This window comes from Hyla sarda, chromosome 10 (genome assembly GCF_029499605.1).
Source record: "Hyla sarda isolate aHylSar1 chromosome 10, aHylSar1.hap1, whole genome shotgun sequence".
NCBI classification, from domain to species: Eukaryota; Metazoa; Chordata; class Amphibia; order Anura; family Hylidae; genus Hyla; species Hyla sarda.
In genome coordinates, this window is record NC_079198.1 from 115,765,960 (window position 1) to 115,778,833 (window position 12,874).

The following is a 12,874-nucleotide window of genomic DNA, read 5'->3' on the forward strand; positions in this document are numbered from 1 at the left end:
AAAATAAATCATTATTGCAAATACAAACTTTACACTCCTGCACTGCCAACAATGTCTGAAAAGGATTTACTTATGCCCTATCCACCGGTTAGGGCATAAGTAGCTGATCCCAGGGAGTCCGACCACGGGGCCCCAGCTCTCAGTGAGGCGTATGTACGGAGCCCCGAAGAGACCCAAGTACAGAATCATTGGAGTTCCATAGAAATGAATGGAGCATGTGCTGAATGGAGCAGGGGGCCCCATTCAGGAGATTGCGGAAGGTCCCAGTGGGTGGACTCCCTGCGATCAGCTACCTTATTCTGTTGGTAGAGGATAAGTTAATTTTGGCTGGAGTTCTCCTTTAATAGCATCAGAGTTTCCACTAATTCTGGAATACCGACAGGAGAGAGGCCCCCCAACAAACCTTACCCTTCGTCTCCGGACCAAAAGGTACCTGCAAGGTTCCAGGTTCGATGCCCCTTTTTGCCGAAGCTACTAAGGGACCACAAATTCTCCCAGGCATCCCCCTTTGCCAAGGTATCTGCCTGCAGAGCATGGGCAGGGTACGGTCGGTACCCTGCCCATGCAGGAGTACCCGGGGTTTTTTGCAGGGAGGTGGGGAACCTGATGGCCAAACTCACCTCCCCTATACCGCTAGGAGGGACACCCAGAAGGGCTACCGCATCCTAACAATCCTGTGAACACACAACACGCAAAAAGTGACACAGTAACAAAAAGAAATAAATAAGTGAATGTGTTCAGATATATTGCCCGGACATCCGACCGGATCTATAAAAATGTACCTGATCCCAGCCAGAAAGTCGGGAATCAAGAGGTGAGTGCCACAAGGTGAAGAGATCATGGTGCCCATGTTTCCACTCAGTGAGCTTTGGCACCTCAGGATCACCACTCCCCGAGACACTAAAGTACCTCAGTTCTAGACCCGCTCAGCCTCATGGCAAGACCCGGAGGAAACAGGTCCCATTGGAGCAGCCATCGAGCTGATTCCTCAGACCCATCCAAAACCAGTTCATCAGCTCAAACTGATAAGAACAGATACTACACTTGATCTTGGCCAAAAGCCCAAGAAGCTTCATTCATTTCTATGGGAGCACCAAAGAGACCCAAGTACAGCATCATTGGAGTTCCATAGAAATGAATGGAGCATGTGCCGTCTACCACACGCACTCCTCACTGAGAGCCGGGGCCCCATTCAGGAGATTGCGGAGGGTCCCAGCAGTCGGACTCCCTCCGATCAGCTACTTGTTCCCTATCCTGTGGATACGGGATAAGTTAATTTTGGCAGGAGTTCTCCTTTAATAGTGTCACAGTTTCCACTAATTCTGGAATCCAAGTCATTCTAAGTATACCCAAGTGATGTGTGTGCAGATAGTCAGACCTCACATCCACTTAGACGTCATATGAAAAATTGTGGCACAAAATAAATTGGTGCAAAAAACTGTCACAAAACAAACACCTATTCATTCAAAGGCGACCAATCAGCCAGAAGATATAAAGACCAATGGAAAACACCTGAATAAAAATGCAGTCATTGTTTTCTCACTAGTTTTTATGTATAAATACAAAGAGATTGCTCGGATTTATTGGATACAAATATATTCTGAAAGTGTGAACAAGCCCTTACCTCATCTTCATCCAAATTCTGGATGCTGGTCCAGGACTTGAGACCCTAAAAAATGAACAAGAAATGTTATATTCAGTTCGGCTTCTTTGTTGTTCTACAGTTTAGTGTGTTAACAATGTATGATTATATAAATAGAATCAATGAAGCAATGTAATTTACTAATAGGGGGCATTGAAATTGATGCACCTATTCCTATACAGTCCAGAATGTCACATGACTGCAGCTGCGTCTGTGCCTGCATTGTCAGTGACGTTTTGCATTATGAGATTTGACTGACACCCATAATGCCTCTCTGGCCCATACTGCTGAGAGCCTAGGACAAAAAGGGGGCCTGTTGCTTCAAGTAGCGGATCCCCCCTTCAGAAAATACACGCATGTAACAGCAGTATTCCTCTTTTAGTTTCCTTCCTGACCAGAGGCAGATAGGAAATAGAGGGTCTGGAGGGGAGGATGAGGGGTCTAGAGAAGGACTAGAGAAGACTGAATGGGGGATAAAGTGGTATGGAGGTGGGGTAGAGGGGTCTGGAGAGGGGTTATAGGAGTTCAGATGAGGCATAGAGAGGTCTGGAGGGGGAATAAATATGACTGAATGGGAATAAAGAGGTCTGGTAGGGAGTGCAGAGGAGTCTGGCCATAGTATAGAGGGGTCAAGATGGGGGATAGAAGAGTCTGGAAGGGAGATAGAGAGGTGTGAAGGGGGATAGAGAAGACTGGATGGCGTATAGAGTGGGGAGGAAGAGGTCTGGATGGGGGATATAGAAGAGTAGAACCCCCATCTATTCTTCTCTATCACCTAGAGGTCTGGACGGGGCCCCAGCTCTCAGTGAGAAGTGAATGCGGTGGAAGCTTCATTCTTTTCTGTGGGAGCACAGAAGAGACCCAAGTACAGCATCATTGGAGTTCCATAGAAATGGATGGAACATGTGCCGTCTACCGCACGCATTCCTCTACAGTTGAGGAGATTGTGCGGGTCCCAGTGGTCAGATTATCTGCAATCAGCTACTTATTCCCTATCCTGTGGATAGAAGATAAGTTAATTTTGGCTGGAGTTAATAGCATCACAGTTTCCACTCATCTGGAATCCAAGTCATTCTTAGTATACCCAAGTGATGTGTTTGCAGATAGTCAGACCTCACATCCACTTAGACGTCACATGAAAAATTGTGGCACAAAATAAAATAAATTGGTGCAAACAACTGTCACAAAACAAACACATATTCATTCAAAGGCAACCAGCCAGCCTGGATGGGTGATGGAGAAGAATAAAAACCCCATCTATTATTCTCTATCACCTAGAGGTCTCGGGGGATAGAGGAGTCTAGATGGGGGATAGAGGTCTGCATGGGGGTATAGGGGGGGATAGATGGGTCTGGATGGGGGACAGAGAAGAATAGATGGGAGGTAGAGAGGTCTGGGGAGATAGAGGAGTCTGGATGAGGATACAGAGGGTTCTGGATAGGGGACAGAGGTGTCTGGAGGAAGGGATAGAGGGGTCTGGATGAGTGATAGAGAAGAGTAGAACCCCATCTATTCTTCTGGTCTGGGGGGGATAGAGGAGTCTGGATAGGGGATAGAGGAAGGAACAGAGGGGTCTTGATGGGGGATTGAGGGGTCTGGATGGGGGACAGAGGTGTCTGGAGGAAGGGATAGAGGGGTCTGGATGGGGGTAGAAGGGTCTGGAGAGGGGACATAGGAGTCTGGATGTTGTTAGAGGAGTCCGGATGGGGCATAGAGAGGTCTAGAGGGGGAATAAATAAGACTGGATGGGCATAAAGAGGTCTGGTAGGGAGAGTAGAGGAGTCCGAATATAGTATAGAAGGAGGAATCAAGATGGGGGAGAGAGGAGTCTTGAAGGGAGATAGAGACATGTGGAGGGTAATAGAGAAGACTGAATGAGGGATAGAAAGGTTTGGAGGGGGTATAGCAGTCTGGAGAGGGAATAGAGAGGTCTGGAGGGTGGATAGAGGGGAATAGATGGGTCTGGATGGGGGATAGAGGGGTCTGGATGGGGGACAGAGGGGTCTGGAGGTAGGTATAGTGGGGTCTGGATGGGTGATAAAGAAGAATAGATGGGGTAGAGAGGTCTGGGGGGATAGAGGAGTCTGGAGGAAGGGATAGAGGGGTATAGAGGGACCCTGATAGGTATTGAGGGGGAAAGAGAGGTCTGGAAGGGGGATAGAGAAGACTGGATGGGGGATATAGAGGTATGGATGAAGAATAGAGAAGGCTGGATGGGGGGTAGAGACGTCTAGAGGTGGGGATAGAGGAGTCTGGATGGGGAATAGAGTGGAATGGAGCAGGGGAGAAAGGGGTTTGGAGCGGAGATAGATGGGGAAAGAGGGGTCTGGATGTGGGGATAGAGAAGACTGGATTGGGGATAAAATAAAAACAAAGTACAAAATTACTGCTTTTTGGTCACATCACATCTCAGAAAAATGAATTAAAAAGTGATCAAGAAGTCACATAAATGCAAAAGTGGAAGCAATAAAAACTACAGATAACAGCAAAAAAACCATTTGCCCTCATACAGCCCTCATACGAAATCCTTCAAAAGTAGCAAAATGCGGTATTCTGTTTCATTTTCCCACAAAATAATATTTTTTTGTTGCGCCATATATTTTAGGGCAAAGTAAATTGTTACGCAAAAAACAACCCCCATGTGGGTCTGTGGATGGGAAAATAAAGAAATATGGCTCTTAGAAGGCGAGGAGAAAAAAAATGCAAAAATAAAACAGCCTGCATCCTTAAGGCCAAAATGGGCCATGTTCTTAAGGGGTTAAGGCCGCCGCCTGTTTTTACTCTAATGACTGGGCCTCATTTCTCAAATCTGATGTGAATTATTATTTTTTTTATGATATATTGTACTTTCTATTACTGGTAAAAAAATAAAACATGCAGTTTTCTGTGAAAAACTCCAAAATATTGTGAAAAAAATAACATTATGATTTTATAGTACTAGCCATTATGAACACGGTAATATCTGTGTCTTGTTCTTTTTTCTTTTGGATGATAATACAGGACTTTATGGGGAAAGGGACATTTATTTTATTTTTTTCACACTTTATTTATTTAAGACATTTTATTTTTATACTTTTTATCTATTATACTATACTGCAGTACATCTGTACTCCATCATAGTATAACCATAAGTATTACACTGACAGTTTCCTTTAATACCAATAAGTCTATGGCTGGACTTCACAGGCTTCCGTGCTCGGGAGAGAGGAGGCCATCAGCTGGCTTCTTGTTACCATGACAACCATGGGGACACCACAACCGCATGGTTGCCATGATTACCTCACCCCTTTCAATCCTATAGATACTGTGGTCAGTACTTACCAAGGCATCTAAAGGATTAATACTGCTATGAATGACGCAATCTCAGTCTCAGCAGCTGAGGCAGGATCATGGCTGTGATTGACAGCAGGTCCTGCCGCCAATCCCCTGCACTTCCTCCATCAGTGCAGGAAATATGCAGGAGGTATGGGTACATCCAGTTGCGGGAACGTGTTGGCTGACAGGATGTACCCATACCTCTAATAGTGGGCTGGGGTTATAGTATATACCAAGTACCAAAAGGAATGTCTCATAGGTGCATGTATATGAAGCAGATGTAGCAGAGCTGAAAGTGTTGTAAAATTTAAAATAAAAAACAGTCATTAAAATAAGACTACAGTATGCATGTATATACACAGGCACAAATCCATATGTAAATAACTCTATAATTCTATATGGACAGGTCCCATGACTGAGCCCTGCAGGTCTCTAGTAGAGGACGGGGTCATGGTACCAGGGAATGTGCAGGATTTACAGATGTATCAGGACGACAGGAGAAGAAGTAACATATGAGAAGATGACGTTTATCTGACGGTTTATCTGGAGGCAGTTGGGGAGGGGGGTCAGGAAAGCTGAAGACTCATGGGAAATGTAGTCAGCTAACCCCTTAAACACTTCTGTAACCACCATTTAGTATATATATATATATTTGCTCTAATTCCCCAATTTGTGACTTACGTAATTTGCCATTTTTTCTTGCGAATTTCTCTTTCCAAAGCTCGGAAAAATCCTTGAAATAAAAATAAAACAGAAAACATGATTATGGACTTTCTGGTAAGATCTTCTCTATATCATATTATTATCACTGGTCAGATATGGAGGAGATCAGAATGGCGAGAGAGTACAGAGGGCTTGTCATAGGACGGGAAAACATATCCAGTAGGTAGAAGATCAGAAATAATAAGGAACAGGAGATAAAGACAACTGGACTTACTGCTCAACTCCACAGATCTGAGAGAAGTTTCATGCCGGTGGGTGAACATAGGAGACATTCCGTGATGTCACATGTGTGATGTCATAGGCCATTAGATGAAGCCCTATAGCCGATCAAATGACATATATTCAATATAATACATATACTGGATATCTCAAAAATACCAAATGGTTAATGAATTGGAGTGTAGGGGTTAGAGGTCGGTGCACTGTGTGATGGGAATTTAAAAAAAATTTGTAATAAGATTAAGATGTTTGGAGTTTGAAAAATTAAAGGATCTAAGTAGTTAATGGTAACTGGTAATCTCTATTTTCTGCGCAGGTTTTAATAAATTTCCTTAATTGATTTTGGTCTTTGTAATACCTGCTGGGAGTCATCACAAGGACAAGCCTGAGCCATAGTGAGAGGATATTACATTTTGTATTTGAAGGGGTACTCCGCCCCTGGACATCTTATCCGCTATTTAAAGGCTGGACCACCCAGCGATCTCTGGTCCACCAACCAGGCATTATGAACATATATGTTCAGAATGCCAGCTTCAGGTGGCCGTAGTCGTGCCATCACACCCCCTCCATTCATGTCTATGGGAGGGGGTGTGATGGTGGTGGTCGCTCGAGGACAGCTGTCACACCCCCTCCCATATACATGAATGGAGTAGGCTTGACGTCATGACTACAGCCACCTGAAACTGGCGTTCTGAACATAAATGTTTCCAAAGCTGGGGGGGGTCATAGATCGCGGGGCGTCCCAGTGGCAGGTCCCACCGTGATCAGACATCTTATGCCCTATCCTTTGGAGAGGAGTAAGATGTCTAGGGGCAACTATTGTATGTATTACATTTACATGGGAGATCCCTGTGAACACATCACCACTGAAAGTATACATATTTATAACAATGACCCCAACCCAAACCCCTGTATAGCGGTGTGTAGGAACACTGCACAAGCGACCCCCTCTCCATGGATACACATCACCAACAGATAAAGCATATTGATGCACATTGCCTGACAAAGTGCCCTTTTCTGGCAAGAAACGCGTTGCTTTATTGTGCTAATAAATCAATTGTTACACATTACCAACGATCCTAGTGAGGTAATATCCGATACCTGAACAGATTAGAAGTGATCTGTAATCTGACACTGTGATTGCGCTATGGAAGATCCTCTTTTTCTGCCTTCCTTTTTTACCATTGTGAGTCAGGTGAGTGAGTCTCTGACCAGGAGGATGAAGGCTACATACCGAGTGTCATCCCTTTCTGAATACGCTATACGGTGTTGTACCCTCAGCACAATGCTACTTGGTAAGTGTATTTCCTACTTTTGCACTTGCCAATTGTCCTAACATACTGCAACAGGGGCACGTGTTTTTCCTTTTTCTCCCTTTTTGGCTGTATCAGGGGTAATGAGGCATCTACACTATTGTGTAATCTGTATTGTATCTTTATATCAGCATACTAAATCTCTCTACTTACATTGACAATGCCCTCTTTCTAAATCTTTTCTTCTTTTTATTTTCCGCCTGCTCTTCTGTCTCCTCCCTATAATATACAGTGGTCCCTCAAGTTACAATATTAATTGGTTCCAGGACGACCATTGTATGTTGAAACCATTGTATGTTGAGACCATTACTCTATGGAAACCTGGTAATTGGTTCTGAAGCCACCAAAATGTCATCCACAAATAGGAAAAAGTGAGGATTAAAGGGTACCTCTCATCAAATAAACTTTTGATATATTTTAGATTAATGAATGTTGAATAACTTTCCAATAGCATGTTAATGAAAAATATGCTTCTTTCTATTGTATTTTTCCCGATCAGTCCTGTCAGCAAGCATTTCTGACTCATGCTGGAGTCCTAAACACTCAGAGCTGCCAGTCTGCTTTGTTCACAGCCAAACAGGCTGTGAACAAAGCAGGCTGGCAGCTCTGAGTGTTCTCCTTTGTGAACAAAGCAGACTGGCAGCTCGTAGTGTTTAGGACTCCAGCATGAGTCTGAAATGCTTGCTGCCAGGACTGGTAGGGAGACCCCTAGTGGTCATTTCTTCAAAGTGGAAAATTAAATAGAAAGAAGCATATTTTTTAATAACATGCAATTGTAAAGTTATTCTGCATACATTAATCTATAATATATCAAAAGTTTTTTTTGATGAGAGGTACCCTTTAAAATTGCCATATTCTGACCCCCTATGACTCAAATTTTTACATATATGGGGCTGTATGAGGGCTATTTTTTTTTGCCCTGATCTGTAGTTTTTATTGGTTCCACTTTTGCATTTATGTGACTTCTTGATCACTTTTTATTTCATTTTTCTGGGATGTGATGTGACCAAAAAGCAGTAATTTTGGACTATATTTTTTATTTGATCCCCAAACCAGTCTTCTCTATCCCCACATCCAGACCCCTCTTCCCCATCTATCTCCCGTTCAAACTCCTTTCTCCCCTGCTCCATTCCTCTCTATTCCCCATCCAGACTATTCCCCTCTAGACGTCTCTACCCCCCATCCAGCCTTCTCTGTTCTTCATCCATACCTCTATATCCCCCATCCAGTCTTCTCTATCCCCCTTCCAGACCTCTCTTCCCCCCCCCCTCAATTCCCATCAGGATCCATCTATACCCCTCTATCCCTTCCTCCAGACACCTTTGTCCCCATCAAGACCCCTCTATCTCCCTCTATCCCACATCCAGACTCCTCTACCCCCCCCCCCCCACACCTCTCTACCCCCCACACCTCTCTACTCTTCTCTATCACCCATCCAGACCCCACTATCCCTTCCTCCAGACACCTCTGTCCCCCATCCAGACCCCTCTATCCCCCTCTATCCCCCATCCAGACCGCTCCATTCCCCTCTATCCCCCCTCCAGACTCTTCTACCCCTCCAAACCTTTCTATCCCCATCTATTCGTCTTTATCCACCATCCAGACTCCTCTATCCCTTCCTCCAGACAGCTCTATCCCCCATCTATTCTTCTTTATCCCCCATCCAGACCCCTCTATCCCCCTCTATCCCCCATCCAGACCGCTCTATTCCCCTCTATCCCCCCTCCAGACTCCTCTACCCCCTCCAAAACTTTCTATCCCCCATCCAGTCTTCTCTATTACCCTCCACATGTCTCCCTGCCAGACTCCTCTATCCCCCATCTTGACTCTTCTGTCCCCCATCCAGGCCCCTCTATCCTTCTTCTTTCCCTTCTATACTATATTCTGACTTCTCTACACTCCCTACCAGACCTCTTTATGCCCGTCCAGTCTTATTTATTCCCCCTCTAGACATCCAAACAGACTGTGAACAAAGCAGGCTGGCAGCTCTGAATGTTCTCCTTTGTGAACAAAGCAGACTGGCAGCTCGTAGTGTTTAGGACTCCAGCATGAGTCTGAAATGCTTGCTGCCAGGACTGGTAGGGAGACCCCTAGTGGTCATTTCTTCAAAGTGGAAAATTAAATAGAAAGAAGCATATTTTTTAATAACATGCAATTGTAAAGTTATTCTGCATACATTAATCTATAATATATCAAAAGTTTTTTGATGAGAGGTACCCTTAAAATAGCAATCCACGGTTACTGTAGATTTACAGGAGAATGGCGTGAGACACCTGCAACAAGCAGGGAGCCGGGGATTACCGGCTCACTCACAGGTTCCGGCGAGGAAGTGGCCAAGGTATTTTCCGGAACACTTTGTATACATGAGGGCAAGTATTATGACTTATTGAAGACATTTATACAATTGTATACAATACATACCGTTCATCTGACCCGTCCTCATCAGGCCCGGCCTCATCAGGCCTGTCCTTAATAGGCAATGCATCATTCCTGTTAGTGACAGAATAAAAAGATCAATGTGTCCAAAATATATCACTATATTGCATCCTATAACAGCTGTATTACTAAGTTATATTGGTATGAGCTAGACCTCAGAACAGCTATTTATAATAGCAGCATTTGCCCCTTCATGGTCTATTCCAGTGTTTCCTAACCTTTTTCGGGTCGGGCACACCTCCTACCGAGGTTGACGAACAAAAAAAAAAAAAGCAAAAACTTTAAAAAACGCAATGATCTATTTATCAGTGGGTATGTAGTTTAAAGTGCTGCTTTATACAGCAACTCACCAATGACGTCTTCTCTAATTTGCATCGTTGCCTTCTCTTCTCCATTTGGTCCGGGCCATCATCACGATTTCTTCCGCACACAATTCTTCACCGTTAAACCTGCAAAACAAACCTATTAGGCTCCAAACTTTTTTTTCTTTTTTTTATATGGGTGACAGAGGGGTGTAGAAGAGTGTACATGGGGGACAGAGGGGTGTAGAGGAGTGGACATGGGTGACAGAGGGGTGTAAAGGGGTGTATATGGGTGACAGAGGGGTGTAGAGGAGTGGATATGGGCGACAGAGGGGTGTACAGAGGGGTGTAGAGGGGTGTACAGAGGGGTGTAGAAGAGTGTACAGAGGGGTGTGGAGGAGCATACATGGGTGACAGGGGTGTAGAGGAGTGTACATGGGTGACAGGGGTGTAGAGGAGTGGACAGAGGGGTGTAGAGGAGTGGACAGAGGGGTATGGAAAAGTGTACATGGGTGACAGATGGGTGTACATGGGTGACAGATGGGTGTAGTTGAGTGTACATGGGTGAAAGATGGGTGTAGAAGAGTGTACATGGGTGAAAGAGGGGTGTAGAGGAGTGTACATGGGTGACAAAGGGGTGTAGAGGAGTGTACATGGGTGATAGATGGGTATAGAGGAGTGTACACGGGTGACAGGGGTGTAGAGGAGTGGACAGAGGGGTGTAGAGGAGTGGACAGAGGGGTGTGGAAAAGTGTACATGGGTGACAGATGGGTGTACATGGGTGACAGATGGGTGTAGTTGAGTGTACATGGGTGAAAGATGGGTTTAGAAGAGTGTACATGGGTGAAAGAGGGGTGTAGAGGAGTGTACATGGGTGACAAAGGGGTGTAGAGCAGTGTACATGGGTGATAGATGGGTTTATATGGGTGACAGAGGGGTGTAGAGGAGTGTACAGAGGGGTGTAAGGAGGTGTACAAGGGTGACATATGGGTGTAGAAGAGTGAACATGGGTGACAGAGGGGTGTAGAGGAGTGTACATGGGTGAAAGAGGGGTGTAGAGGAGTGTACATGGGTGACAGAGGAGTGTAGAGGAGTGTACATGGGTGACAGATGGGTATAGAGGAGTGTACACGGGTGACAGAGGGGTGTTGAGGAGTGTACAGGGGGGGTGGACATGGGTGACGGGGGGGTGGACATAGGTGACAGGGAGGGTAGACATGGGTGACAGAGGGGTGGACATGGGTGATAGGGATGGACAGGGAGGTGGACAAGGCGGACATGGATGACAGGGGGGGTAGAGGGTGGACCTGGGTGACGGTGGGGGGGGTAACAGAGGGGTGGAAAGGGTATGGTACCCTAAGCAAGCCGGCCCGCGCAACTTGCAGTTCCACATCAGGCACAGCTCGTTCCGCCCCAGGGCACCATTTTCGACTCACTGCGCCGCAAGGCAGAGGGGGACGCAGGAGACGCTGTGTGCACACGCAGACTTCCCTTCCCCCCTGCGCTGTCAGGCCGGGGCAGGACATTTAAAAAATATATATATATCACGGCAAAATCCCGCAGCACGGGCAGTGCCAAACGGTACACACGTGTGCCGCGGCACCGCGGTTGGGAATCACTGGTCTATTCACACATACACCTTAAGATTATATATTATAATACAAAACTTACTAATATAGTGTTATCGCAAAATGTGCTGGCTTCAGCCTGCTTCTGTATGATTCACTCCTGACATTATGCAGTCCTTTTATTTTCCATGTAGTCTTTTCCCCAGATCCCCGGCTCCTCCCCACAGACAACGCCTCATTCTCAGCTGTCTCAGGAAGTGTGGCTGTCTGGGCATGCTGGGAGTTGTAGTTTTGCAACATTTGGAGGGTTGCAATTTAAAGACCACTGATCTAGATTATTAAAGAAGCTAATGTGTAAATTAGGGATGCATTGAAAGGGACATTAGGGATGCATTGTCATCCGAATTAGGGATGCATTGTCATCCGAAACAAAATGGAGTTCACTCTGTGCACCGGATGACTGGGGTGCCAGATCTACAGTAGAAAATACACACGTGTGAACGTACCCTAAAGTGTATAAATTCTGCAGGAACAATGACACATGGATTCTGATAGGCTGCTATAGCCAACAAGGTTTTATCCGGAACACTTTGGATATATGAGGCCAAGTATTATGACTCATTGAAGACATTTATACAATGGTATACAATACATACCCTTCATCTGGCCCACCATCATTAGGTCCTTCATCATCTGGCCTATCATCATCTGGCCCGTCATCATTAGGTCCTTCATCATCAGGCCCGTCCTCATCAGGCCGATCCTCAATAGGCAATGCATCATTCCTGTTAGTGACAGAATTAAAAGATCAATAAGTGTCCAAAATACAGTACAAGTGATAAGACAAGTGAAAGAAGAGCAGATTGTTGTTAGCAGCTTGATAGGATTAGAGAGAGAAACAAAATGGAGACTCAAGGTTTTGATGGAAAAGCCTGTGGTGAGTGAAGAATGGACTATGGAATGTCTAAGGCAGTTGAAAGGTTGAAATATACTGATGGTTGATGAACAGAAGTATTCTTATATAGCAGTGTTATATACAGTCATATACAGCAGTGTGATTCTTGAGAGCAAATTATGATTTGATTTAGTTATATTGTAGTGTATAGTTAAGTCAAAGATAAAGGGAACTGTGGTTGGCTAAAATTAAAATCAAAATAATAAGGCAATGAAATTAATACAGATGTACAGACATACATTTTGGTAGCCTGTTGATAGGATGTTAAATAAGAGATATATCATATATTAAATGAAGAGAGCCTTTGTTTCAGGGTTGAGATGATAACTTCCAGATGTATGAATGAGATAATCGTTTTCAATGGTGGGGATAAAAGTGAAGATGAGTATGAGGTGTACTT

The 12,874-nt window shown here is 44.9% G+C and overlaps 1 pseudogene; it reads right to left on the reverse strand.

The window, feature by feature from the left end:
* Positions 1-952: 952 nt before the first annotated feature.
* LOC130294782 (U2 spliceosomal RNA) lies at positions 953-1,074 on the reverse strand (annotated as a pseudogene).
* Between the last annotated feature and the right edge of the window lie 11,800 nt (positions 1,075-12,874).